At 40.7% G+C, this 26,466-nt stretch overlaps 1 long non-coding RNA gene across 1 annotated transcript; it reads left to right on the plus strand.

Moving 5' to 3' along the window:
- Nucleotides 1-26,466, plus strand: LOC109500662. Its single transcript, XR_002742921.2, has 6 exons — nucleotides 1-2,513; nucleotides 9,833-9,968; nucleotides 14,405-14,464; nucleotides 16,868-16,987; nucleotides 25,138-25,261; nucleotides 26,280-26,466. It is a non-coding gene; the product is annotated as an uncharacterized LOC109500662 (long non-coding RNA).

Raw genomic sequence — 26,466 nt, forward strand, 5'->3', positions numbered from 1 at the left:
TTGATCTCGCGAACCATGAGATCATGACATGAGCCAAAATCAGGAGTCAGACGTTCAACTGACTGAGCCACCCAGGTGCCCCTGGTCTGTAGTTTGTTTAACTTTGTATGGTTTTGTCTAAAAATTATTGCAGACACTAGCTACCATGCTTGTGAAATTTTGTAGAAATAGAATTTGTAAGGTACTTGCTGCTTCAAATGATCATATTTACACAATTTAAATAAACCACTTTTTCCTCTTTCTTATTTTGTGAATGATATCAGATCCACCAAATTCCCTTACCAGAAATGGCTCTAAAATGCAAGCATAGCTACTAATACCCCAGTGTCCTCAACATGTGTCTCTGAAGAGATAAATGACCTAGAAATATTCCCAAATTAAAACAACATAAAACAAAAAACACTCTAGAGTTTAAAGATTCCAAGTCAGGATGACAAATGTAAACAAACTATTTACTTGAAAAAAAAATCTACGAACTTTGAAGAGCACTAGAACTTGCACCACCATGGAAGGCAGTATTCTACAATGGCCCCCAAGATTCCCACCCTGGAGCATACACTTTGTGTATCCTCTCCCCCTGAGTATAGGCAGGACTTACCAATATGATGAGATACCAGTTATCAGGTTACTAATAAGTGAATTGACTTTACTCAATCTAAAGGGATTATGTAGGTGGACCTGAGAGATTGGAGGTGTGAAGGGGCTTACAGAGGGAGTCATGTACCTATGCCTGAAGGCAGCCTCTAGGAACTTAGGGAAACCCTTGTCCAGCAGCCTGCAAGAAATAGAGGCCTCAGTCCTACAGCTGCATGAAAGTGAATCCTGGCAATAACCTGAATGAGCATGGAAGCGGCCTTCAACCTCCGGATGAGACCCCAGCTCTCATCTATGGGAGCTCCATATTCTGTTGTGGGGAAGAGATGTCTCTCTTTAGAACTTTCCTGCTTGGATGGATGGTCTGTTGACTGGATGTTGTGCTTGGTAAGAATCACTTACGAGTTCATGAGGATGGCCTTATCAACTGTAAAATTAATTAATTCATCAATTCATTCATTCAAAAAATATTTGAGCACCTACCACAAGCCATGAATGCTTCCAGACGATGTTTTATATGACTATCTTATCTGATGGTACCCAATTTTTCCATTTTCTCTTCTAGATACTATATCGACCCTTCTTTTTATCTTGAGAGGTTAATTTTTTGGACTTCTATGTACTCTGGATTCAGCTAATGGAAAAACAGGACGAGGAAAGAGTAGAAAGAAAGTGAAATCAGGAAGCTTACTTCTCTAGATTTTTCCCCAACGGGTTACTTTGAGCTAGCTGCATCCCTCCACTCTTGTTGGTGTTTGTCTCCTAAGCTACTCCCTCTCAGAGTAGCCCCCTCCCTTGTCCTACCCTTGGATGGGAAGAGCTCCCCACTACTGCTGGCCCTGGCACACAGACTCTCCCTTGTGGCATACCTAAACCCTTGTCACACCTTTCTAAACAGTTTCTTTATCAAACTGCCTTCATTTTTTGATGTTTGACTGTGCTTTTTCCTACCAAGACCATGAACATGTAGCACTAATAATCCCTCTGAAAATTTGGTATTTGGAACCATTGGATCAGGGAACTTGGATTCCAGTGTCAGTTCATCTTCTATATGAGGAACATGGTCTTTCAGGGACAGCCTTTCCTTCTCTGCACAATGAGAGAAGAGGTTTAAGGTTTTCACTAGGGCTCATAATCTATAAATCAGTAGGTGGGTTGTAGAGCTCACATTTTGAGATGTTGAGAGGAAATGTAATTTCTTGATTCAGACTTCCTCATGAATTTCAGCCCTTTCATGTTGGAGAAACTATATTCAGGCCAACCTACTGAAATAATAGAGCTATCCATTTAGATAATATTCAGTCTCTCTAGGTAAAAACCTCAGCCTCTTGAATTTCTCAGTTCAGTCTTCAGTCCCTTTTTCAGCTTCTCTCCAGGATAGCTTCTGAGTGAATAGAAGAAGGGGCTTATGCTGTGTGTTCTCATGACTAAAGAAGGGACTCCAGCTCCTTGGATTTGCTTGGTAGCCTCTGATTCCTCTGAGCTCCAAAGCACCATCTCTTATTGGCTTTATTACAGCTTGTCCTGAATAGCTTGTCCTGAAAAGCCTTTCATAAGGCTTAGGGCAGGGGTTGACAAACTTGTTCAATAAAAGGCCAGGTAGTAAATATTTTAGGCTTTGTGGACCCTATAGTCTCTGTTGCAGTCCAACTCTGCAGCTCAAAAGCAGCCACAGACAGCATGTAAACAAATGGGTGTTTATTTTATTTATAAAATGGGAGACTGGGCTGGATTTGACCCAGAGGCAATAATTTTCTGACTCCTAGTCTAGAGGTTCCTTGGCTGACTTGACCTCCCCTCACTCTCACTCATGTAGACCCTGTGCCTTGTATCCTTAGGCTCCAAGTGGCTCCATCTGGAACCCAGGTCTGAGGGGTCCACTACAAGCCTTGTTGTGAAGTCACCTCACTGATGCCAAGGTAAGCCTCAAGACCCCCTCTCAGAGCCAGGACACAGGGGAACAAAGGCTCTAGTCTCTTTCTTTGATTCCCCAAAGTGTCTGTTCCTCAGTTTAGTTGGTGTTCCCCTGCCTTAAAACTTTGCCCCGAGAAGAGAGAAAAAAACTAAGAACTCTGGAGGCTACTGTGCCTGTCCTCTTCTTCTCACTATCCCTTAGAGTCAGAAGGATCAGTTTTTTTCCCCCTGACCTTTATTCTTTCTCTACCATATTCTAAGTCTTACCATAGAACAATAAGCTTCATGGTCTTACTGAGGTCAAATAATAAATAGGTTCAGAACTCTTTAAAAGTCAGTACCAGTTGTTCTATTTCCCACAACAAATTCATATCAGAAAATAATTAGATTCAGTACCAAGCTCACTAATGCTGAGTCTTACTCCACTGATCTCTATTCTTTGTGGACAAACTCAATGTTATTGCCTGAAGATTGGTTTATGGATTTTAGTTTCTTACTTCCCCATGAGAGGGTTCAAATGGCCACAGCTGCCGGGCCTATCATAGTGTAGTTTCAGACATCTGTACTGTGTTTCCTGATGTTCTTGATATCCCCTATGCTTATGTAAATATAATGTGACTGACCTTTGGCCCAAGAAGTCTAACTTTACATGGAGAGATTGTTGAGGTGGGGAGAAGGGTGAGTTTCATGGTAAAGACTGACACATAGAGGTGAAAACGTGTTAGGGAGACAATTTATGAAAATGAGGAAGTAGACCAAGGAGAAGAAAAAATTATAGACAAAGATTGCCCAGGTAAGAATTCCATACTAAGAATGAATACTGTGGAAGACAAGAAATAACTCTAAGAAATGGATAGTGTATCTTTGGTGCCATCCTATGCCCATTTGGCATTTCCTCTACGGGTCTATGCCCTCTTCTGGTTCTCTGTGCTTGGCCCAGGGACACCTTCCCTAACCTCCCCTTCCTGTCTGCTATTTCCTTAATCCTCATTAGGATGTACTTCTGGATCCCTGGCCTGGGCAATGGTACTGCTAATGTGATGCTCACCTAATGGGTGTAAATATGTTGGCTCCGCAAGCCACTATCTTTAAAGTCTAAGGTGAGGGTTTGGGTAGCCTGGGACTTGACTGATTCCAATGGAGATAATATCAAAAGAAGGGCAGTTGGGAATGGAAGCTGCACTGAAAGACCAGAGTCCCAGAAGTCATACCTGCCTAATCTAAACAATGAGGCAGCTCAAAACATGCATATCAGAATATCAAGTTTAAGTTTGATGAGAATAAAGTTGCAAGACTAAGGGAAGGTGGCAGGATGGGAGGGAGAGGGAGAGCATGTAAAGAAATATAATCAGAATCTATAAGGCACTTGTTGCTTCAAATCATTTTTTCCCATTAATACATTTAGTTTTTCATGGGCAGCGTTTGAGGGGCAGTCTAACTTGCCAAGTACTCACTGTGCACCAGGAAACAGAAAGAAGCTTTATAAATATTGTCCAATTTAATCCTTCTCACAAATCTGCAAAATAGATAGCAGATCTAAATTCTAGCTGGAACTCAACGAGGGTATATTCCAAAAGCAGCTGCAGGAACTTACGTCAGGATTAGTTCTTAAGCAAATTTGTGAATATGTTTCAAAATGGTGACTTCCCTGAATCCACATGTCTTGGATAAGTTCTGAGATGAGGAGTGAGTGCAACCACAGCTTCCATATGCCCAGTGCATAAGCCCAGCTTGCATCCACCCCACAATTCTTCAAACGGCTTACTTAACCATGTACTTGGTTTTTCCCTACAGTTTTAAGTTCCTGTGTCTTGTCTCATCAGGGGAAAAATGCTAATGGCAATCACAGCAGCACTCCACTATGGGGGAGTCAACAGGTCAGAGATGCAAGGAAGTGTAGCTCCTGATGCAGGGCCTGCTGCTATTTATAGTGGTAGGGATCAATTCTGCAAAAAGGAGGGGCGGGGGCAGCAGGATCATTGATTTAACTTGGAATTCCTCAGATCTTTAGCTTCACAATCCTTCCCCTCTCACTGCTCCAGTCTCTACAACACTACATATTGGTGTTTTCCCAGCACTTCATTAAGAACTTCCCTAGACACAAAGATGGACACTCACTTAAAATCTCTATAAATTCTCATGACTGAGCATGCTCTCATTTATTCAATTAATAGTTATAGGAAGGTTGTGTGTTCTAGGCATGTTCTGGGTGCCAAAACAAGACAGAAGCATGTCCTCAAGAGACTTGTGATCTAATTAGAAGAGAGATATGTGGACAAGTAATTGCAATGCCATGTGATGAGTGTCCTGATTGATGTATGTATAGGGGAAGAGCAGATGAAGGATGAGAAAGGCCAAGGAAGGTGTTTGTAGAGGGGGCCATGTTGAATGAGGATGAGTTTGCAACTAGACAAGTGTGGGGGGTGGGGGGAAAACATCCAAGCAGTGGCAGTAGCAGGTGCAAAGACCCAGGAGAATGAAACAGTCTAGTGCCTTTGTAGGGGACAAGTGGATAGAAAAGTTCAACTAGGTTAAAGGAGGCAAGGGTCAGATGATGAGAAGATTTGAATGTATTGCTGAGGACCTTGGGTCCTTTATTTTGTAAGTTATGGGGAGGTTGAGGAATTCCTGACACCTTTCAACTATGAGGCAGTAGAGGTTTGTCTCAGGCAAGGTCAGTGCTTTGCACTCTCCCTTTCTTCCTTTCTAGGATCTGCTTGTGACGTGCACCATCAGGTTAATCACATTTCTGTTTCATGGCACCCTTGTTGTTGACATGGGTCAACATAGCCCCTCATTTATTTCATTATATTTTATTTTTATTTCATTTCATTTTTCCCCTTCAGTCATGATCCCTGCGCACTCATTCCTTCCTCCCCACAGAGGCATCCACTCTGATGGATTTGGCAGATGTCCTCAGATATTTATGTATGCCTATAACATATGCTGTGCTCTTTTGTACATGTGTGTGTTAATTCACACAAAGGGTATTGTGGTGTAACTTTTTTTCATTCAACACCATGTTTTATGATCTATATTGTGGCTCTATGTGTATTTAATTTATTGCTTCCTACTCGTGTGTAATATCCCACAGAATCTAGTCACATTTTCTGATCCTTTCCCCTGAAGTTGAACAATTCAAGGTTGACTGCTCTCTAGAAAAGACAGCACAGCAATAAACATCCTCATATATGTTCCCTTATGGATGTATCTGGGTAGGAATTTCTTTAGGATATGTAATGAAGACTAGGGTTGTGAATATGAGTTTACAAATCTTTGGCTTACCAATTATTGGCAGATTGCTCTTAAAAATAGCTATACAGTTTACGCTTCCACTCATAGTACATGAAAGTACGTGTCCCTTCATCCTCACCAAACGTGGTATTTTCTGACTTTATAATTTTTACCAAATTTGTGTACATCAAATGACATCTCATTTTAATATCTATTTCTCTGACTGCTAATGTGGTTGAATATCTCTTCAATGGTCTTATAACTGTTCAGATTTCCCTTTATGTGAACTCCTCATTTGTATTCTTTTTTGTTCTGCTAGGCTTTCTTTCTTATCTTATTTATTTGTAAGTATTCCTTGTGATATTAATTCCAAGGGATATTAATCTCTTGGTTTGTTTAATCATTGCAAACATCTTTTCCCAAGATGTCACTTGTTAATTGTATCCATAGCATTCTTCATTGAATAGAAAAATACTCTAGTTTGTTTATTTATTTTTGAGAGAGAAAGAGAGCTCCTGGGGGAGAGGCAGGGAGTGGGAGAGAGAGAGAATCTCAAGCAGGCTCTGCACTGTTAGCACAGAGCCGAACATGGGGCTTGAACTCATAAACCATGAGATTATGAACTGAGCCAAAATCATGAGATGGACGCTTAACTGAGCCAACCCACGTGCCCCTTGGCTGTATAATTTTAATCTTTTATATTTAGGACTCGTTGATCTGAAGTTCACTTTTTTGTATGGTGTGTATGGTGTAAAGGATCTACATTTGTTTTTCTCCAAATGTCAAGAAAGTTACCTGACTCCATCTACTAAAGAATTTACTTCTTCCCACTGACATGAGATATCACCTTTTTCATTTATCAAGTACCCATATGTCAGTGGGTATATTTGGAGGACTCTATTTTGTTCCATTGTTCTGTTTGACTATTTCTACAGCATTAGAACAATGCTTTATGATAGCTCTTATTTCTAATAGGGTAAGTGTCCTTAGTGTTTATGGATTCATTTGGGGAGAACTGTTACTTTAAAACAAGTAAGTCATTTCATCCATTAACATAAAAAATCTTTAGTCAGTTCTTTATTCAGATTCTTTCTTTTTTACCCTTTTAAAGATATAAAGCTTTAGATTTTTCTCCATAGAAGTCTTATGCATACTTTATTATTTCATTCTTAGACTTTATATAATTGCTGTTTCTGTGAGTGATGTTGTTTTCAAATTATATTTTCTCTTTAATTGTTAGTGTAATGAGGGGCTCCTGGGTAGCTCAGTCGGTTGACCATCCAACTTCAGCTCAGGTCATGATCTCACAGGTTCGTGAGTTTGAGTCCCATGTAGGGCTCTGTGCTGACAGCTCAAAGCCTGGAGCCTGCTTCAGATTCTGTGTCTCCCTCTCTCTCTGCTCCTCCCCCACTTGCACTCTCTCTCTCTCTCTCTCTCTCTCAAAAATAAATAAATATTAAAAAATTAAGAAAAGACTGTTAGTGTAATGAAAACACTAGCTCTCTTATTCTGATAGGCTGTTAATTCTGAAAGTTTTCCATGTAGGTAATCATGTTGCAGCAAATAGTGATAAAATAAAGTCTTTTCCTTTACCATACTTTCACTTCCAGTTTCTTTTTCTGTGTCATTACATTGGCCAGGACTTCCAAAAGAGTGGTGATGACTGTTTTCTTGCCTGGTTTTTTTATTTCAAAATGGCTGCATTTAAAGTTTCCCTTATAAGTGTGGTGTTTGCTGTGGGTGGCAATGTAGAGCCTTTAATACATTCCAGAAGTTCCCTTCTGTTTTTAGTTATTTGAGAGTTTATATTTTTATATTACAAATAGTTGTTCAGTTTTTTCAAATTCTTTTTAAGCTTCTCTGGGATGGTTATGTAATTTTTTCCTTTTTAGCTCATTAATATGATGATTTACATGGACAGATTTTCTGTTATAAAACCATTCTTCATCCTGGGATAAATTTTATTTTATTATATTATTTTTTAAAAACACTGGTAGGTTCAGTTAGATTTTTTTTTAGATTTTACATTCATTTCCACATATGAAATGGGTATAATTTTCTTCTACTACTATATTTTGTACGGGAATCCAAGTTATACAGACTTCATAAAGTGAGTTGGGTAACTTTCTCACTTTTTCTACTTTCTGTAACAACTTGCATATGGGAGGAATCATATATATTTCTAAGAATTTGGTAGAATTTACTTATATAATTGTCTGGGGTTGGAGAATTTTTATTCTTTTTATGCAAAGGTGAATTCTTTTATTATTTTTCTGATTTGACTAGTCTGTTTACATTTTAGATTTCATCTTGCATCGTTTTGCCTTTTGTATACTTTTTTTTAACCTTTATTTATTATTGAAAGACAGAGAGAGACAGAGTGTGAGCAGGGGAGGGGCAGAGAGAGAGGGAGACACAATCTGAAGCAGGCTCCAGGCTCTGAGCTGTCAGCACAGAGCCCAGTGTGGGGCTCAAACTCACAAACCACAAGATCATGACCTGAGCCAAAGTGGGACCCTTAACTGACTGAGCCACCCAGGCACCCCTGGCATTTGTATACTTTTGTAGACACTTAAGTGTTCAGATACATTGGTGTGTGTATACATGCATCTGTGTAATTTCAAATTTCTAATTTCTTTCTGTGTTTTGCTTATTTGCAATTTCTCTCTCTCATCTTTTCCCTCCTTATCATTCTTGCCTGAAGCTTGTCTATTTTATTGATCTGAAAAAAATTTCAGGTCTTGCGTTAGCTAAATTTCTCTAGTTTGGAGTGTTGTTATTTTTCAGTATTTTATTGATTTATCATGTTTATGACTTCTTTCCTTCATATTTCTTTGGGCTTTCTCTGTTGTTCATTTTCAACTTGCTGAGGTGAGCATTTAGCTCATTAGTTTTAAGTCTTTCTTGTTTTCTGGTATGTTTTTTACATCTATAAATTTCCTCCTAAGTAGTGATTTTGACTGGTATATTTTTAATACCATTTAATTTTAAGTTTTATTTTTTGTTGTTGTTTCAAGTTTTTATTTAAATTCCACTTAATTGGGGCACCTGGGTGGCTCAGTCGGTTGAGCGTCCAACTTCGGCTCATATCATGATCTCGCAGTTTGTGAGTTCAAGCCCTGCGTTAGGGCTCTGTCAGCTCAGAGCCTGGAGCCTGCTTCGGATTCTGTGTCTCCCTCTCTCTCTACCCCTTCCCCGCTCATGCTCTGTTTCTATCTGTTTCTCAAAAAATGAATAAACGTTAAAAAAATTTAATTCCACTTAATTAACAGGTAGTGTAATATTAGTTTCAGGAGTATAATTTAGTGATTCGTCACTTACATGCAACACCCAGTGCTTATCACAAGGGCCCTCCTCAATACCCATCACTCATTTAGTCCATCCCCTTACCCACCTCCCCTCTGGCAACCCTCAGTTTGTTCTCTATAGTTAAGAGTCTGTTTTATGGTTTGCCTCTCTCTCTTTTTTTTTTTTAAATTTCCTTTTTTTTTAAAGTTTATTTAAGTAATCCCTACACCCAAAGTGGGGGCTTGAACTCACCACCCTGCGATCAAGAGTCACATGCTTTTCTGGCTGAGCCAGCCAGGTGCTCCTAAGTTTCCTTTTTAACCAAAGGGTTTGTGTATTTTTTAGTTTCCAGGCATGTACATTAAAAAATTTTTTTTCTTGTTACTGATTTCTTTCTATACTAATTTTATCGCATACTGTCAGGTAATATATCACTTGATTCTTTGGAATTTCTTGTGGCTTTCTCTGTTTCCTATTACATTGCTTATTGGTAGAAATGTTTCATATGTGCTTGAAAAAGAAGTAGTATATTCTCTCTTAAAGATCATAGGTACATGATAGGTGGATAGACCCAAACTCTCAGTTTTGTTATTAAATCTTTTTCATATTTGATTTTTTAAAAATCTGAACAAAAGTCGGCTATATGGACTTAAAATTTCCTAATCCAGAGTAGAATGAGTGTCAATAAAAGATTGGGCATGAGCTGGGTGGTGGGGGAGGGAATTTTTTTTCCCCTCTGTGTCCAATATGGTTATATTATGCTGATAACTTATTCTTATAGAGACATGTATTTTATTTACAGTTGTAAGAAGAGTGGAAGCAGAGAATGAAGGAAGAAAATGCTTGAGGTTTGGCTGAATGCTTCCTCCCAGTGGAAGGAAAATTAAAGAAAGTTGCTCCAGTTTAGGCCCAGTGGATGGCTGATAACCCACAGAAAGGTAATGTGTGTATGTACGTGAGAGTGGGAGTGTGTGTGTGTGTGTGTGTGTGTGTGTGTGTGTGCATACTTTTCATGAACTGTAACACTTGGTCACCAAACTGCTTTGCTTTAGGACATCTTGAATGGTGGAAAACACTATCACCCCCAAATCGCTATTTTTCTGAACAAAACAAGAACGCTCACTGCTGTGTTTGGCAGGAATAAGTAATTATATTGGAATCACTTTTTTTTTTCATAGTTCTTAATTTGTGTGAGTAAACCTCAAGTTTACCAGAATTATAGATGGGGGTTTCACATTAATGGAGTCATTGGGCCTGAGACTAATATTTTTTAATGCATGTGAACTACCCTGGGACCCTTAGAAATATTTTGGGAAGGGGACTCTTTAAAAAGACTGGATAATCAAGCAGGAAAGGGCTCAGGGCCATTGTAGTTTGGCCATTTAAATGTTAAAATGACTTAATTTGTATTCACAGATACTGATATACTGGTTTTTATATGTGTGTGTGTCTTTGTGTGTGTATTACCATATTACATGTATCTAGAAAAAAAACCCATATGTGGTGAGTATGTAATTTTTTCCTCACAAGTAGCATACAGCTTTGTTAGCCTGCTTCATCCATTAAACAATATGTCATTGATACAGTATAATAGTTAAAAATATTACTAGTAATCCGCAGTCAGAAAGAATTAATCCGTTTGAAAATTCTAAGTATTCACTCACTCCTAGCTTGTCTGATCAGACTCAATTTACTTAGCAGGGAAGTATCCAAACATTTAAGTATGCAAATGTGTAAAGCCAAATGAGACATCATTTAATTCCTTTATTGTCTTACAGTGAAAGAGAGCAAATGAGCAAGTTGATGGCTTTATGCCAATTATTTTTACTACGACTTCTTTTATGCTAAGGTATAGCTGAAGGCAAGCCCTCAAATTCCAGCATGAACATGCAGCAGCAATAACATGAATATTTTAGGGGCTATAAGATTCTTTTCATGGCTTATGGTTGGAAATAAAAAATTTAAGTTGCAACTGCTTTGGAAAATATGTCATAAACGACTGGGACTAAATGTAAGAGTGTGTGTGTGGCCTCCAACCCAAACGTTCTTCTAAAAGACCCAAGTCCTCGGTGTTCAAGGCCCTCCTCAATGAAACACTCTTTCTCCCTATTTTTCTAGGTTAGTTTTTTACTGCTCAGCCCACTTGACTCAGCTCCACACCTCCCTCCAGTCACACAACTTTCTTGAACAGGACATGCATTTTCGCATCAAGGAATATGGCCCAAGGACTATCTTCAGATCCCAAGGCCAGCACACCAGAAGTGCAATGGCGAAAATACTGAGAAACTCAGACCGAGACTGTCTGAGCCAGAGAGAGCAGCAGGCTAACAAGGGTTAGGTCATGACCTCCAGCATGACAGCTATGTTTCCTCTACTCTTTGCCACCAGACTGCACGCTTAACTTCACCTAGTCCTCTTGCAAACTGGTTCTATCGATTAGAATGGTGACCATAGCAGGGACCACATGGAAACCTCTCTCTTAAGCAAACTACAAGCCCCTGTCCCAATGACAGCTTGTAGGGAGCATCCATTCACTCACACTGAGAGGGAGACATTACTAGTTTTGAGGAGAACTAACCAATCAGAGTATTTAGCCTATTTGTTTAGGGATGGTTTTCCCCATCTAAGAAATAGAAAAAAGTACAGTATTTCTGTGTTTAAAGCACATCAAGAATTAATGAACCTCATTCTCTTTCTCTTACTCAAGGCATATCCCTGTTTAAAACCACAAAGTGCTGACCCAGCCAGTGGTTCCAGAACCCAGGGCCTCAGCACAGCATTTTAAAGACTCATCCTCATAATGAATTACTGTTTTAGTTATAGTCCTGGTAACATATGGTGAATGGAAAACACTTTCTGTAGATTAAACAACATAGTTCCCATTAATGGTTTTCTATACTTGAGAACTGAAAGAGATTTTAACTAACTGTTGGTTTGGTGCAGTTTCTGCTGAATTATTTAAAACACCTCCTTCCTGCTTTAACCATGAATTTGCATTAGAAAGTACAATGCCAATTAAGATTCCTCCATTGCCTCAAATGCTCTAAAAATAAATACAAGCTAAATCCCAATCACAAATACATTTCTCTCTTCACACTCTGACCTTCTTGTTATCCTAAGCTTAGGCAAAATAAAGAAACGATACAAAAATTTGCAGAAAGAGATGGCGAAAGTTAGGAAATTAGGAAGATTAAAAAAAATTACCGTCTAACGGATGGCTCTTTGGACATGCTGGAGACACACGGAGTTCTATATGTAGGTGGAAAACTCAACGTTTACTAGTACAAGTTCTCCCAATTCCAGGATTACTTAATATAAAATATAAACATAAGTTATTACATGTATATAAAACCAGAAGTTGAAGATATTGGCTTAGCTAGCTGATTTGAATTTTATTTACTGTGATAAACAATCAAAAGTGAAAATCCAATACAATGCATAACTTTGGCTGGGAATGTTTTAGTTGCCTGTTTATTTTTGCAAAGCTGAGTGTTTCTCTTGCTCTTGGCAACCTCCCCCCCCACCCCCAAGCCTTGTCTCATGGCTTTCTTCCCATGATATGAAGATTAGCTAGTGACTTTAAGTCTGCATCAGATAACTTTCTCACAGTAGACCCCAAATGTCTCATATTTTTCACACCACTTCTTTGACCTCTACAGGCCACTCTTCCCACCTGGCATGTCTGCTGCTCGCTGCCTCCTGTCCCTTCCACCCATTCAAAAACACTCTACGTAAGGAAGCTCTTCCACAAAAGAATTCTCAGCTAATCCCTCTAATTATAGCATTCTGATCACTCTATATCCTGGTACACATCCACTTTCCTAAAGAAGTTTGCAAATGTGATTTTGAGGTACTTCTGTGTTGCCACACATTTTCACTTGGGTACACCCTGGCTGACTAGTACAATGTCTTCTTCACAGAGCTCAATATAGGTTACTGCGGGACAACTGGAAGCTTAGTTTCAGTTTGAACCAGAGTGCCATCTACTGGTGTAAGCGTTAACAATACCATCAACATGATTACATTCAGCCCAGTGAACATACTCAATACGCATGATGCACGTCAGCTCTCATGGTTTGATTAAAAAATAAGGGATATATTGGGGCGCCTGGGTGACTCGGTTAATGACTCTTTTTTTTATTTTTACTGTTTATTCATTTTTGAGAGAGAGAGAGAGAGAGAGCGCGAACAGGGGAGGAACAGAGAGAGAGAGGGGGACACACAGAATCCAAAGCAGGCTCCAGGCTCTGAGTTGTCAGCACAGAGCCTGACACGGGGCTCGACCTCACGAACTGCGAGATCATGACCCAAGTCAAAGTCAGACGCCCAAAGTCAGATACTCCGTGAGTGACTCTTGATTTTACTCAGGTCAATATCTCATGGTTCATGAGATTCAGCCCTGTGCCAGGCTCTGCGCTGACAACGCGGGGTCTGCTTAGGATTCTCTACCTCTCTCTCTGCCCTTCCCCTGATCACACTGCATGTTCTTTCTCTCTTCTCAAAATAAATAAATTAATTAAAAAAAGAAAGAAAGAATAATATCAAAGCAATACTTTGCTCCTACCCTTAGTAACATCTACGTTTTCAAAAGAGAAATGGCAATGGAATAAGATTCTCATTTTGATCCACTAAATAATAAAACCATCATCTCAAAAAGATGGGTGTGAATTCTAGACCATGTCCTCTGGCTGTTTTGTAAACTATTTATTGAAAAAAATATCACATGAATTGAGGAACTGAAACGATATACAATACAATGTCAGGATGCCACTAAGGCCTATGGAAATGGCACTGTTTTACGAGGAAGACAAAGTTTTTGTTTTTGTGTTATTCCAAGAATTTAGCCCTTCCATAGGGCGAGCCATCCCTTCAGGATGATCACATCCTTGAGTCATAAACCTCTGAGTTGGCACAATTTCTCAGCACGAAATGGAAGGACTGTATAAAAAAGCAGTATTAAAAATACTTAGTCCCTGTTTATCGGGCTAACATTGTCGTCTATTAAATAATTTCTTAAACCCTTTAATAATTCCATCTTTCTACTCAGTCTAAATCCCATCACACTGTGGGTAAATTTAAAATCGCACAAAGGTGGGTCTGTAAGTTAAGAGAAAACTTTTCTTTCCTTACACAGAGGCTGACTTAGGCAGCATGGGATCATTAGTGACCAAACAGATGCCCCCATCTATAACCCAGAGACAGTTCTCAGCTGTACAGAGAACCTTTCATTTCCTACGTAGAGGTGAACTCAAAACGTGTCACTGATTTTTGCACCCTCTTAATCTTCCTGTTTATTCTGTGCTTCATTAAAGTCAATCTCCACAGGGCAGACTGTCATCTGAGCTCAGCCTGTCCTGCTGTCTTCTCTCTCCAGAGAGCATCCTTCATCCTGATAAACGGGCTGTGAGCTGAGCACGTGACTGAGCTCCTTAAGGTAAATAGATTACAGAGAGCTGCTCCTTCCACACCGGCTCAACAGAATTTGATAAGCAGGATCATTGACGTGGGCATCACAGTGGAGACAATGTTTTCTGAAAGATGGGGTTTCAGATTTACTGTTGTAAAATGAGATAGAGAAAAATTTTTTTTCATTGTGTCATACCATAGCTTTAAGGCTGCATTAGCTATTGTCATTCATCTGCCAAGTGTCTCCCTCAGGATTTAGCATCATTTATAGGATGTCTTCTGCATGCCAGGCTCTCTGCTAGGGACTAGAGACATAAATGTACACACAGGGAGGAAAAGTGGTAGCAGTGGTAGGAGATGTAGTGAGGCTCTGTGGGAAGCCATAAAGGATGCCACCATCACAACACCAGCCTGTGTGCTCAGTTCAGTACCCCACATGTGTGGCAAGGGTAAAGGTATGGACAGCTCAAAAGAAGTTGGAAGCCTCCATCCTGGATGATCAGGGCAAGATCTATGTGGAAAGTGCTACAGTGAAGCTCACTCCCTCTTAGCTGAGAAGAAGAAGGTCAAGGAGGCTTCCCACCCACCCCACACCTCAGTTTTTCCAAGGTCTGGGTAGCAGAAATCCAAGATCCTCCTCAATAATGACTGCAGATCAGCAAGAAGCCTGGACAGCCACGCAGATGGTGTCCTGTTCTGCGAGGGACCGCTTCTAGCTCCTGCCTCGCGTCTAGATTATTCAGTGATAAAAGCAGTGGTGAAGAGCTCTGTGGGATGTGAGAGGGTGTCAAGGGCAAGGGCTGCAACATCTATGGGCTGCCAACCTATACAAAGCCACCATCATCCGAGATTAATTCAACTAACTACTCTGTGTTAGCCCTTAAGTTCTCGCTGGACCACACAGGCCTCTCTCTCCTCTGAGCTCCTCTTGTAATTTACAGTTTGGCTTTTTCTTATATTCAGCCTCATAATATAATTATTCCTTGTATGTTGTGCGACCACAACAAGATTACATTTGTGTCTTCTTTGAAGAGAGAGATACACAGCAGACACGTAGCTGGCGTCTAATGCTTAATCTAAACTGGGAATCAGAAAATAAGAGCTTGTAGAAACTTCCCTCCTTTAACAGAATAGGAGGCAGATTTAGAGAACTGCTGCTTTATTCATTCTACAAGTGTCTCATGAAACTTTCAAATCACTGTGCTGGGCTCTGTGGAGGAGACAGAGATGGGTCCAGTTCCCATGCACCTGTCAGTGATGCATGAAAAAGAGGATGTGTGGCCTAATCACCACAAGTGGAATCCATAGGGAAGGTAAAAATGAGTCTGAGGGATGCCAGGTGAGGGAGGTAATGGGTCACCTGAACTTGATGAAGGATTTGATGTGGGAATGGGGAAGGGTATAAAGTGTGAATGTATTTTGGCCTTCACCAAGCTTTTCGTCCCACTCAAAACCAGCCTATAGGAGTCAGCTGAGACAACTCTGATGGTGGTTACCATCCATGCTGGACCCCCTGACGGTTTGCTGAAAGGCACACTTTCATCCACCAGAATGTGACTGTCTCAGCTCCTTGCCCATGAAGACGGCTGTCTCTTTTTTCTCTCATGTCTGTTTCACTCCCCCGCTCTCCCAAGTGCAGGGAAGATTGCAGTCCCACTTTAACCTTTAGCAGTTGGCTAGGCTTGGACCCTATCCTGTTCCAGCCCCAGAATGCTAGACCAAGGCACGTCTGTGGGCCCAGCTCCCCACCACCCACACGGGGAGCACACCGAGCATCCCACCTTGGGTCTGGCCCTGGTTATCATGGGGTTCAAAAGGTTTCCCTGGAGACAGAACAGAGTACTGCCCAACTCTCTGCCTCCAGGGTTTGCATTTCCCACGGAAGGAAGCCAGGCTATTTCTGGGAAAAGCTGGAGGAGGTTAAGCAAATTCAGACTGCATAGGAAAGAGTTTTCTGAGCCCTCTCTGCTACTCAGCCCCCTGCCCACCCCCACCCCCCTCACTCTTCTGTCCGGTGGCCCTTCACAGCCTTCCTCCCTGCACAGACATGTCCTTTGCCCAAGCCAGGACCTTATTGCTCATTTTTCCTGACCCTCCCTGGAACTTGGCTCTGCACACACCCCCCTCCCCCCCACTCCCCTGCATCCTGCCTCAAGGAGTAGCAGTTTCAGCCTCTTTCTTGCTTCTGTTCATGCAGCATCCTCCTCACCGGGCATCTCCTGTGGTAGAAGAAAGTACTTCACCCTCCACATCTGCTTGCTTCTTTTGTCTCTGTTTCCTCATTCCCATTGCAATTAGGGGAAAGGAAAGAAGCATCGGGATGCCAGGACAGCAGCATGGGATGGGGGCAGCACAGAGATGCTGGATAATGCACCTCTCCTCTTAACATGAAAGCCTGCCCCCACAATTTCCTCTCCATTATTCCCTCTAGACCTGGGTCTTCAGCTTCCTGCCCTCACCTTAACTGGAAACTGGGTAAAAGCCACATCAAGAGGAGTTCTGAAAATGGCATGTGGATGAAAAGGGAGCCTCTTGGAGATGCTGGTGGCTGGTGAGGACCTCATGCCTTCTGATTCCTTAAGCTTCTGTCTGGTGGCACAAAGAGTGGGTATGTCAGAAGACCCTCCAGGCCAGGGTTCCCAGGGTGTCTTCCCTTCTGGACTTGAGGCTTCCTCTCCCTTAGGTATGACCAATTCTAATTCACTATTGCTTTAGAGTTGTGATACCGTTTTCCCTTTTAAAAAATGGTTTTTAATTAATTTACTTATTTTGAAAGAGAGGCAGACAGACAGGAGGAATGAATGAGGGGCAGGGAGACAGGGGGAGACAGAATCCCAAGCAGGCTCCACCCTGCCAGCACATAGCCCAATGCGGGGCTTGGACTCACAAAACCTCAAGACCATGACCTGAGCCGCAACCAAGAGTCAGACTCTTAACCGACTGAGCCACCCAGGTGCCCTTATCCTTTTCACTTTTTATTTTTTAAGTTCCTGTGTCCCAAAATTTAGTACAAGTAAACATTTATATGCAGCAAAATATATGGTCCAGTTCTAATCCTTTGGTAGATGTGCGGTTTCACATTGTCTAATGTCACCCTATCTGAGGTAGAGCAATAAATCAGGGCTGTGCCCAATTTGCTTTCTCCTACCTTCCAGCTACTCCTCACTCTTACCATCTACTCATGGATGATGGGGCCTTGGTCTTAACCACCCATCCATCAAGCAAGCACTGACGGTGCTGATGCTTCCAGACTGAGCTCACACTGTTGGCCCAGAACTTCCAAGTACTTTAAAACAATCTTTGCTTAGGACTTTTTGTAGATTTGGACCGAGTGTAAAGGCTAAAGGGGAGACCTTAGTGTCACAATAGGTGCCAGAGGCCTGATATTTGAGAGTGGAGGCTGCAAATTCTAGACCCCTGGCCTGATGTGACCGCCCAGAGCTCTGAGAACCTGTAGTCACAGAACAGCCCCGCTCCGGCCAGTCTGAGGGGTAAGGAAGGTCATTGGACCAGGGTCCCACCTGAGCCTTCTCTACTTCCACTCTCAAGACCCTATTAGGGGTTGTTAAATGTCTTAGATAAGCTCACAGTTAAGATTCAGGAGATATTCACTGGCAAAAATGACATGAAATGCACAGCGAATAAGTACTTATTATTTTTCTCCTCAAAAGAGGCTTAACACCAGTAAAAACTGAAAATAGACACAAAATAGTTTTAATTTTGAATATTGTTTAATGGAAGCATTTGAGTGTGTGATAAAGAGTATTTTTCTCAGCCTACTAAGCAAATACTTCAGAATCTGTGAACCAAGGCTGACTGAGCCAAGGACGCTTTCTCTCCACATCTAAGCCTTGGCTCCCTCTAGTGTCCCTGACTCTGCCTCTGTTTCAGCCCTAAAATGCCTGGAACCTACCATCTCTATCAAATGGGGATTCAAAGCCCAGTTCAACTAATTGTCTTCCTGTTATCCCTCCATGGTTACTGTTGATCACATACTTCTCCTTTCTCTATGAGCTTCATTGTTCTCTTAAAACTGACATTTTATTATATTCAGTTCATAAGATAGTTGTTTTATGTGTATTGTTTTCCCTGCCCCCCATCAGAATTGTCTTTTTAAAAATTTATTTATTTTAAATTCCAATATAGTTAACATATGGTGTTAGTATCAGGTGGACAGTATAATGAATGAACAATATTATACATTACTCAGTGTTCATCATGATAAGTATACTCATAACCCCTTCACCTCTCTCACCCATCCCCCTGCCCACCTCCCCTCTGGTAACCATCAATTCTCTGTATTTACGTGTTTTTTTTTTGTCTCTTTTTTTCCTTTGTTCATTTGCTCTGTTTCTTAAATTACACATATGAGAGAAATCATATAGTATTTGTCTTTGTTTGACTACCTTATTTCAGTTAGCATTATGCCTTCTCGATCCCTCCATGCTGTTTCAACTGCAGTCGTGTCTTTGAAATGGGGAACATATAACATCAGACATGCAATAGGTGCCTAATACCTTAAATTTGGGAATCAGAATATTAGAGTCAGTATGACAGCTATTACAGTTTCCCCCTTTCACAAAATGGGAAACACATCCAGAGAATAGCTGCATCATTCATTCTACATGTGCCTAAGCAAACTTTTTAAGTCACTGTGCTGGGCACTGTGAAGGAGAAGGAGATGGCTAACAGATGGGCCTATCTCCCATGCACCTGTCAGTGAGGCATGAAAAACAACATGTGTCCCCATCACCAAAAGTGGAAACCATAAGGAGGGTAAAGATAAGTCTGAGAGATCTCAGGTGAGGAAGATTGTTTATCAGCTGAGGGACTCAGTAGTTTTGTGGAGAAGGTAGCACTTGAACCTGATCTTGAAGGATTTGATGTGTGGGAATAAGTGAAATGTATATTTCACATTCGGGGAAGGAAATTTGAAGAACTTCAGAAGCTAAGACTAGGAAGCCTTAGAACCCTATTACAGCAAGCCTTGAATACCAGCCAGGAAGCTTACACCCCAACTGGTAAGCAGGAAGCACTACTGAAGGAATAACTTGTAAAAAGTTCCAACTTCTTGAACGTGTATTGAATTCCTTTTTAAAAAGTGAATTCTTCATCCTTGAGGGTGTTTAAGTATGCCCTGGATGTGCTCTTACCTAGCCATCTATTTATGATTTATGGATAGATTCATAGAAAGGACTCATGCATGGACTGGGTAACTGCTAAGGTCCCTTCTAATTGAGATTACCCAGTCAGGATTTTTCAAACAGAAACTGGCACTATGTTACAGGAGACAAGTGTGTATTTCTTTTTGTACTTCATAGGTGCTCAATTAGTGCTACCTTAACCAATAAATGACATGAACATCAGTGTGCTTTAGGAAGAGGAATTTGGAGGTGAGATTTAAACTAGAATAGCAAGAAGAGAGAGACTGCATCCAGGGAGCCTGGATGGAACACCATGATCATTTTCAAGGCCTAGACTAGGTTAGTGGAAATGGGAATGGAAAGTGGATTAACAATGTGGATGCTGAATCAAGGTTACTATTTTGTTGTAATTATCTGTAACCCTCCTCAATAGACAGAAAATCTTGTGAAAGCAAGAAGTGTACCTCATTTGACTTGATATCCCCACTACCTAACAATGACTAACACATACAAGTGCTCAACATGTTTTAAATGAGTTTTTGGAGTAAATGTTGACTGGCTTAATGAGTAAGTAGTTGCGATGGTGTTAACTTGAGAGGAACTGCTGGACAAGGGGCAACTCGAGTCTCGGGATATGAACCCAGGACTTGAGTGGTCCTGGCCCTGGTGTGAAGAGAACTCAGGAGACAGCAGCTGCCTCTACTTCCTCACTCTGCAGTCTCTCTAATCTCTGCCTGGTAGGCCCTCATTCATACTCACAACCTTATCGTGTTTAGGTCTTCTCCACCCTTCTTGCCCTTATCTCCCATTTTCTTGTTTTACTTCTCATCAGGATTTGACACAGTTGACCATTTCACTCTTGGAATAGTCCCTTCACTTCCAAGACTTGATTTTCTTCCTATCTTGCTGACGGCTTCAGTTCATTCTAATAATTCTGATTTATTTAACTTCCTATTCCCAATTTTTAAATCAATGGTTCTCAGCCTTAGCTGCATGTTAGAATCACAGGAAGCTTTTAAATCTCTTGATATTCAAGCTGCACCCCAGACCAATTAAATAAGAATCTTTGAGGGGTGGGTCCAGGTTCAATATTTATTTAAAGCTCTCCTGCTGATTCCAGTGTTGTAAACCACAGTTCCAAGTATTAGTGTTCCTTAGAGCTTAGTCCTAAATCTCTCCCCATCTTTGGCTCTACCCCTTAGCCCACGGGTTTCAAGTATCCCTATCATGTTGATCTAGACTTGTAGCCCCAATTTCTCCTCTAAACTATAAACTCATATATGTAACTGCCTATTCGAGATCTCCACTGAGATGCAGACATCTCAAATTTAACAGGTCCAACGGGAAATCTTGACTTTCCTTGCTTCCAAATCTGTCTCTTCTTAGTATCCCCCTCTTAGTTGATAGTATCATTTGTCCAGTTGTGCTGGCAAAGACAGCTTAGCAGCTATCTTTGGTTCCTTCCTTTCTGTCACTCCTCACATCGAATCCACCATTGAGCCCCGCTAGTTTTCTTTCTAGAATACATTTTAGACCCAACCACTTGTCACTACCTTTCTCAATCCTCATGTGCTCTGCAGCTGTGGCTTCCTGTGTGTTCCCTGACTTCACTCTTGCTCCCTTACAGTCTTTTCTTCATACAGCTTGTGGAGAGATCCTCAGGAACATATGCCATATCATATTTCTTCCTCCTCAAAAAGGTGTCTTGTGGTTTCCTATTACATTTAAAACAAAATTCAAACTCTTGGGGTTCATGGGTGGCTCAGTTGCTTAAGTGTCTGACTCAGGTCATGATCTCATGTGTTGTGGGTTCAAGCCCCACGTCCGGTTCTCTGCTGTCAGCAAAGAGCCTGCTTTGGATCCTCTGTCTCTCTGTCTCTCTCTCTCTCAAAAATAAACAAACATTAAAAAAGTTCAAACTCTTGAGTTTAGCCTTCAGGGTTCTTCATGATCTGCCCCCTTCCTGCCATTCTAATCCTCTTTAATTCTCCCTTCATCTGCTCTGTCCCTGCTACACATTATTTTTGCTGTTTGTGGAACACAGCCTTTGCCTAGAATGCTCTTCACCTAAATCTTCACATGGTTTGATGATGACCATTCAGGCCTCTGCTCATGTGTTACCTCTTTGGAAACATTTTTACTGACCTAGCCCCTCAAGGAAAAATGACCGCTGTGGTCCCCTATCTTAACCTTGCTTTATTCTTTTATCTGAAATCATATTTATTTGTGTTCATTTCTCTGTCCTCCCCCAATAGAAAGTGGGGATCTTGTCTGTTTTATTTATTGCTGGTTCTCTGGCACTTGGTAGTTTCTCAATAATTGTTGAATGAATTGTTGAAACCCAAACTAATAGTGAAGCAGACTATAGTCTGAGTTGTCACAGTGAGGTAGATGAATAATCTCAGCATGAGACATGATGAATTAAAGACTCTATTAAAGGTGTTTTAGGAGTGTGTCTGGCTTAGCCTCTGGCCAGGCTGTCCCCACCCCCCAAATTTCCTTTCTTCCTCTACTCACAGTGTCTGAAACTCAGCGATTTAGATTCATTGAATTGAAAGGTTTTCACCTTCTGTAGAATTCTCTACTAAAATTCAAATACCTTCAGCATGTATCTATTGCCTAATAAAAGATTAGGGAGGAAAGATTATTCTGAGAGACCAAACCTAGAGCAGAAGGGACTAAGGACAAAGGGAGGGGCAGATTGTCCTACTAAATTTTCTTCACCATGCCATGTCTTTGACAGAGCCATTTGAGGAAATTGGTCCTCTAGAAAGCTGAACGGCTTTAGGCATCAACAAGAAACTTTCTGTGTGAATTCTGTTGGGAATGGCAAACTCCTAATTTCTCTCTCTCCCATGTGTTTCCAGTTCCATTCCCCAATCCCCAGTGTAACTTCCTAAGTGTGGGGACTTGACAGTTTGGTAGTCTATGTAGAATGCGCTTCTCCCACCTAATTGTTTTTCTATCACAGTAAATCAACTAGCTCGACCTCTATCCACAGGAAAGTAATTCTGTACCAGGGGATTTAAAAAATACCTGAACAAGGTGCCTGGTGGCTCAGTTGGTTAAGTTCTGACTTCGGCTCAGGTCATGATCTCAGTTCATGAGTTCGAGCCCCACTTTGGGCTCTGTGCTGAGAGTTCAGAACCTGGAGCCTGCTTTGGATCCTATGTCTCCCTCTCTCTCTGCCCCTCCCTTGCTCACACTCTGTCTGTCTCTCTCTCTTTCAAAATGAAATAAACATTAAAAAATAATAAAATAAAAAATAAAAATACCTAAACAATATGTTATTAAATGATGGATAGAAACCTATTTCCTTATTAAAATACTTACATTTTCTTTTTGTGGGTATTTTTTTTTTTTATTTTAGAGAGTGAGAGAGAGAGCATAAGTGGGGGAGAGGGGCAGAGGGGGAGAGAGAGAGAGAGAGAGAGAGAGAGAGAGAGAGAATCTTAAGCAGGCTCCACACTCAGAACAGAGCCTGATGCAGGGCTTGATCCCAAGACCCTGGGATCATGACCTGAGCTGACATCAAGAGTTAGATGCTCAACTGACTGAACCACCCAGGTGCCTCTAAATACTTATATTTTAATAACATGTTAGAAACAAAGAATTTGATTTCCTTAGTGTTAGAATTTGGCTTCCCTGAGAAGCAAACTCAGAGGCAGTGATGAGCATACAGAGCTTGCATTAGAGAGTAGGGACCCTTAGAATCAACATTTGTGGAAGGCAAGGAGGCAGGACTGGGTAGCAGGAAAAGCTGAACTCAGTGCAGTCTCAACAAAGGTCTCAGCTTGCCCTTTGAGGAGCTCTTCAGAGCAGCTGAAATGGCTCTTTCCAGTCAACTCCCCTTGCAGTAAGGAGGCTAGGCTTTCATATTCTCATATCAACCAGGCAGTGGATGCAAGCTGGTCCTGGGTGCGCTGTCGCTAAGGGCAATTTTTGGACTGGGCTGAGTGCCAAGAGCTGCCTGCTGACAGCACTACCTGAAGACAGAACTGGGCAGCACAACACAGCATCCATTACATCTCATGTTTTCATGTTAATATCACTTTTTGGTTGCTAACATTATTCTTAGTATCTGTTGAAAGACAGATAAACTTTGTACTAAGAGTCTCCACTGAATTGGCTTTACTACTGAGAAATCTTTTCTTGTAAGACATTAACTTTTCTGTTCCTAACATGTTATAATCCTATGTAGATAAGAGTGCTATTTGTTGATGTTGTCATTCTTATTTAACATTTTGTGAAGCATTCACTGGATGTACCAGGGTCTTGTGATTCTTTCTTAGTCATCTGCAGTGGCCAGTCTGGCTGATTAGAAAGGTAAAGTTCCACTCTCATTAATCCTGCCTACCCCATTGAATCCGCATCCCAGGAGTTTTCCTTAAAATAAATAAACAAACAAGCAAACAAAATAAATCCCTCAGCCTGGGTGATGTCAAAGGAACTAATTATTCAGGCTTCTCATTACAGTTTTGTCTATGTAAGGACTGCAGATTGGGGTCCTGAGTAAGCATAATTGAGAATTAATGTGTTCTGTGCCTCAGAGGTGGGAAATAAAACTGAAATGGCCCACATGAGGGGGGAAAAAGATTTTTATCGTGTAAGTGAGACAATAGGATCCATGATTGTAGGTTTTATTGCTCAGGCCTGGCCAGTAGATAGAAACAAAAGGATCTTTTTCTCTGGTGGTTTTTCACCCTGGCAAGATTAGTCTCTGAAATAGGACTAACACCTTAAGTTATTCATCTCTCTGGAAAAATGTGGACATGAAAGAGCAAGGAATTTATACTTAGTCTGCATATGTCTGAGCAAGAATTAAGCAAATAATAGATACTTTTCTGGAGTTCCAGCACTGTGGTCAGGGCCAGGGGTTGGTACCAGCTGGTTCTGAGGCTCATCTCCCTCTCCCTGCACTTCTTCCAGCACCTGCGGATGATGAGGGAGGTTCACTGTTTCCTTGCAGCTTCGGCTTATTGCTGACAAGGCTGTATTCAGTGTTTCATTTGAAGGGCAGTATGGTCCGATGGCTTGGCATGTGACTGTCAAATCCTGACTTTATCATTTAAGTTTTATTATGTTAGGCATCCCAAATTATCTACTCTGGGCCTTAGGTTCTTCCTTTCTAAATTAACAGTGACCCTACTGCCTACTATTAGAGTTGTTAAAAAGCATTACATTAGATACTACATGTGAAGTGTTGATGGTGCACAGTAGAAAACAGTCAATACCAGGTGTTATTATTTGCTAGGAGTAAGTTCACAGGTATAAGATGAGATTAAGAATTACTTGAACATTTCTGCAACAAAGAGAGGGACAGCTAGCCCTGGTTGAGCTGATAATTCTTTAAATAGCTACCATTAAGTAAATAGCAATAGAGAAGAATAGTTCCCCTGGCAAAGTTGAAACCAATGAGATAGATTCCCTCTTTAAAGTGAGATATAAGAGGGAGCTGTATTAGACAACTTAGTGTGACAAAGGTAATAAATGTTAAGTTAGGAGTGGCTGTCATTGCCAGGGAAAGTCCAGAAATCTCTATTTCTGTCAATCACAGAAGATATGCGTCAGTCAAGGAATTGGATTTCCCTATACCAAAAAGCCATTGCTGGCTGAGCAGAACAAGATGTGGACTCACCAAACTCAACAACCTGCTTTTCTCACAAGAAAGTATTAATTGCGTAAGTAATAATTTCCTTATTTGTCAAAAAACCTCAATAGAATTTCAAATTTTGATCTAGTTGCCAACTTAGACTCTGCTCCACTAAAGTATAAATAATTGCTCAGAAGGAATGTGTCTCTGGACTATTTCTAGCACTCCTCTTTCATACTGTAGGTATTAAATTTGGAAACCTTACACTTCTATGTTAGAATATCTGTTGATTTTTATGTACTGGAGAAGAGTTTCTTCTATATCCTATTGCTTTTCCTAGTTGACTATGCTCCATATTTACTCATCCAACAAATATTTATTGAATGCTCACTATGAACCAGCTATATAGTAGGTATATATTCCGAGTGGAAGTAAAAGAAAGGTGACTATTTTCAAAAGGTTTATAGGCAAATAACTAAAAATCTATCGAATATATGTATTTTTTTTTTTACTTTACATTCATGAGTCCAAATGATCTCAACTCTGTTTCCTTAGAGTTGAGACCACATATCTAGAATGCGTTGGTAAAATTTCCACTATCTCTCACATGATATCATGTATCTACTTGACAAATTTGTCAACTGATGCTAAAAGACTGTTATAGTCAGTAGTGGAGACTATGACTTCAAGGGCAATGTGATTACCAGTAATGTAGCTTGTCTTATGTGAAGAAAGTTACAGGTATAAACTCGGCCTGAATAAATGATACCATTTGTGGAATTTTTTTTCCCCAGCCATCAAGCTCTAAGAAAGTTTGAGGAGTTAAGTTTTATTTCTTTAAAATGAAATGCAAGAAAGTCAAGATGAAATAGAAAAAGGAAAGACGGAGTAGTCAGAAAAGAGAAGTTAAAATGAAAATTGCCTCTCTCTGGAATTATAACTATGTTGGTAAAAGCTTTTAGCTTGTCTGCTACAAGTGAGAATAGTTTCTAAAATATAAAAGTTTTACTTACCAGAAAGATTAGCATCCAGCCAAAATTGAAAACAATCAAGGTTTAGTTAGGTATTGTATCATTAACATGTCATTCCTCTATTGCTTCTTCCAGGCTACTTCCTTTTACTTAATGAATCTCAAAATTTTATTTTGGCTTTGACTGTGAAGGCGAGAGAGAAATGCCAGGGTTCCACCCCTGCCTTCCTGAGTCAGACCATCTGGCGAACAGAGCTCATTCATCTACACGTTTTTTTTTTTTTTAATGTATAAAATAAACATAACAAAATTGACCATCTTAA

Source organism: Felis catus, chromosome B3 (assembly GCF_018350175.1).
Source record: "Felis catus isolate Fca126 chromosome B3, F.catus_Fca126_mat1.0, whole genome shotgun sequence".
Taxonomy (NCBI): domain Eukaryota; kingdom Metazoa; phylum Chordata; class Mammalia; order Carnivora; family Felidae; genus Felis; species Felis catus.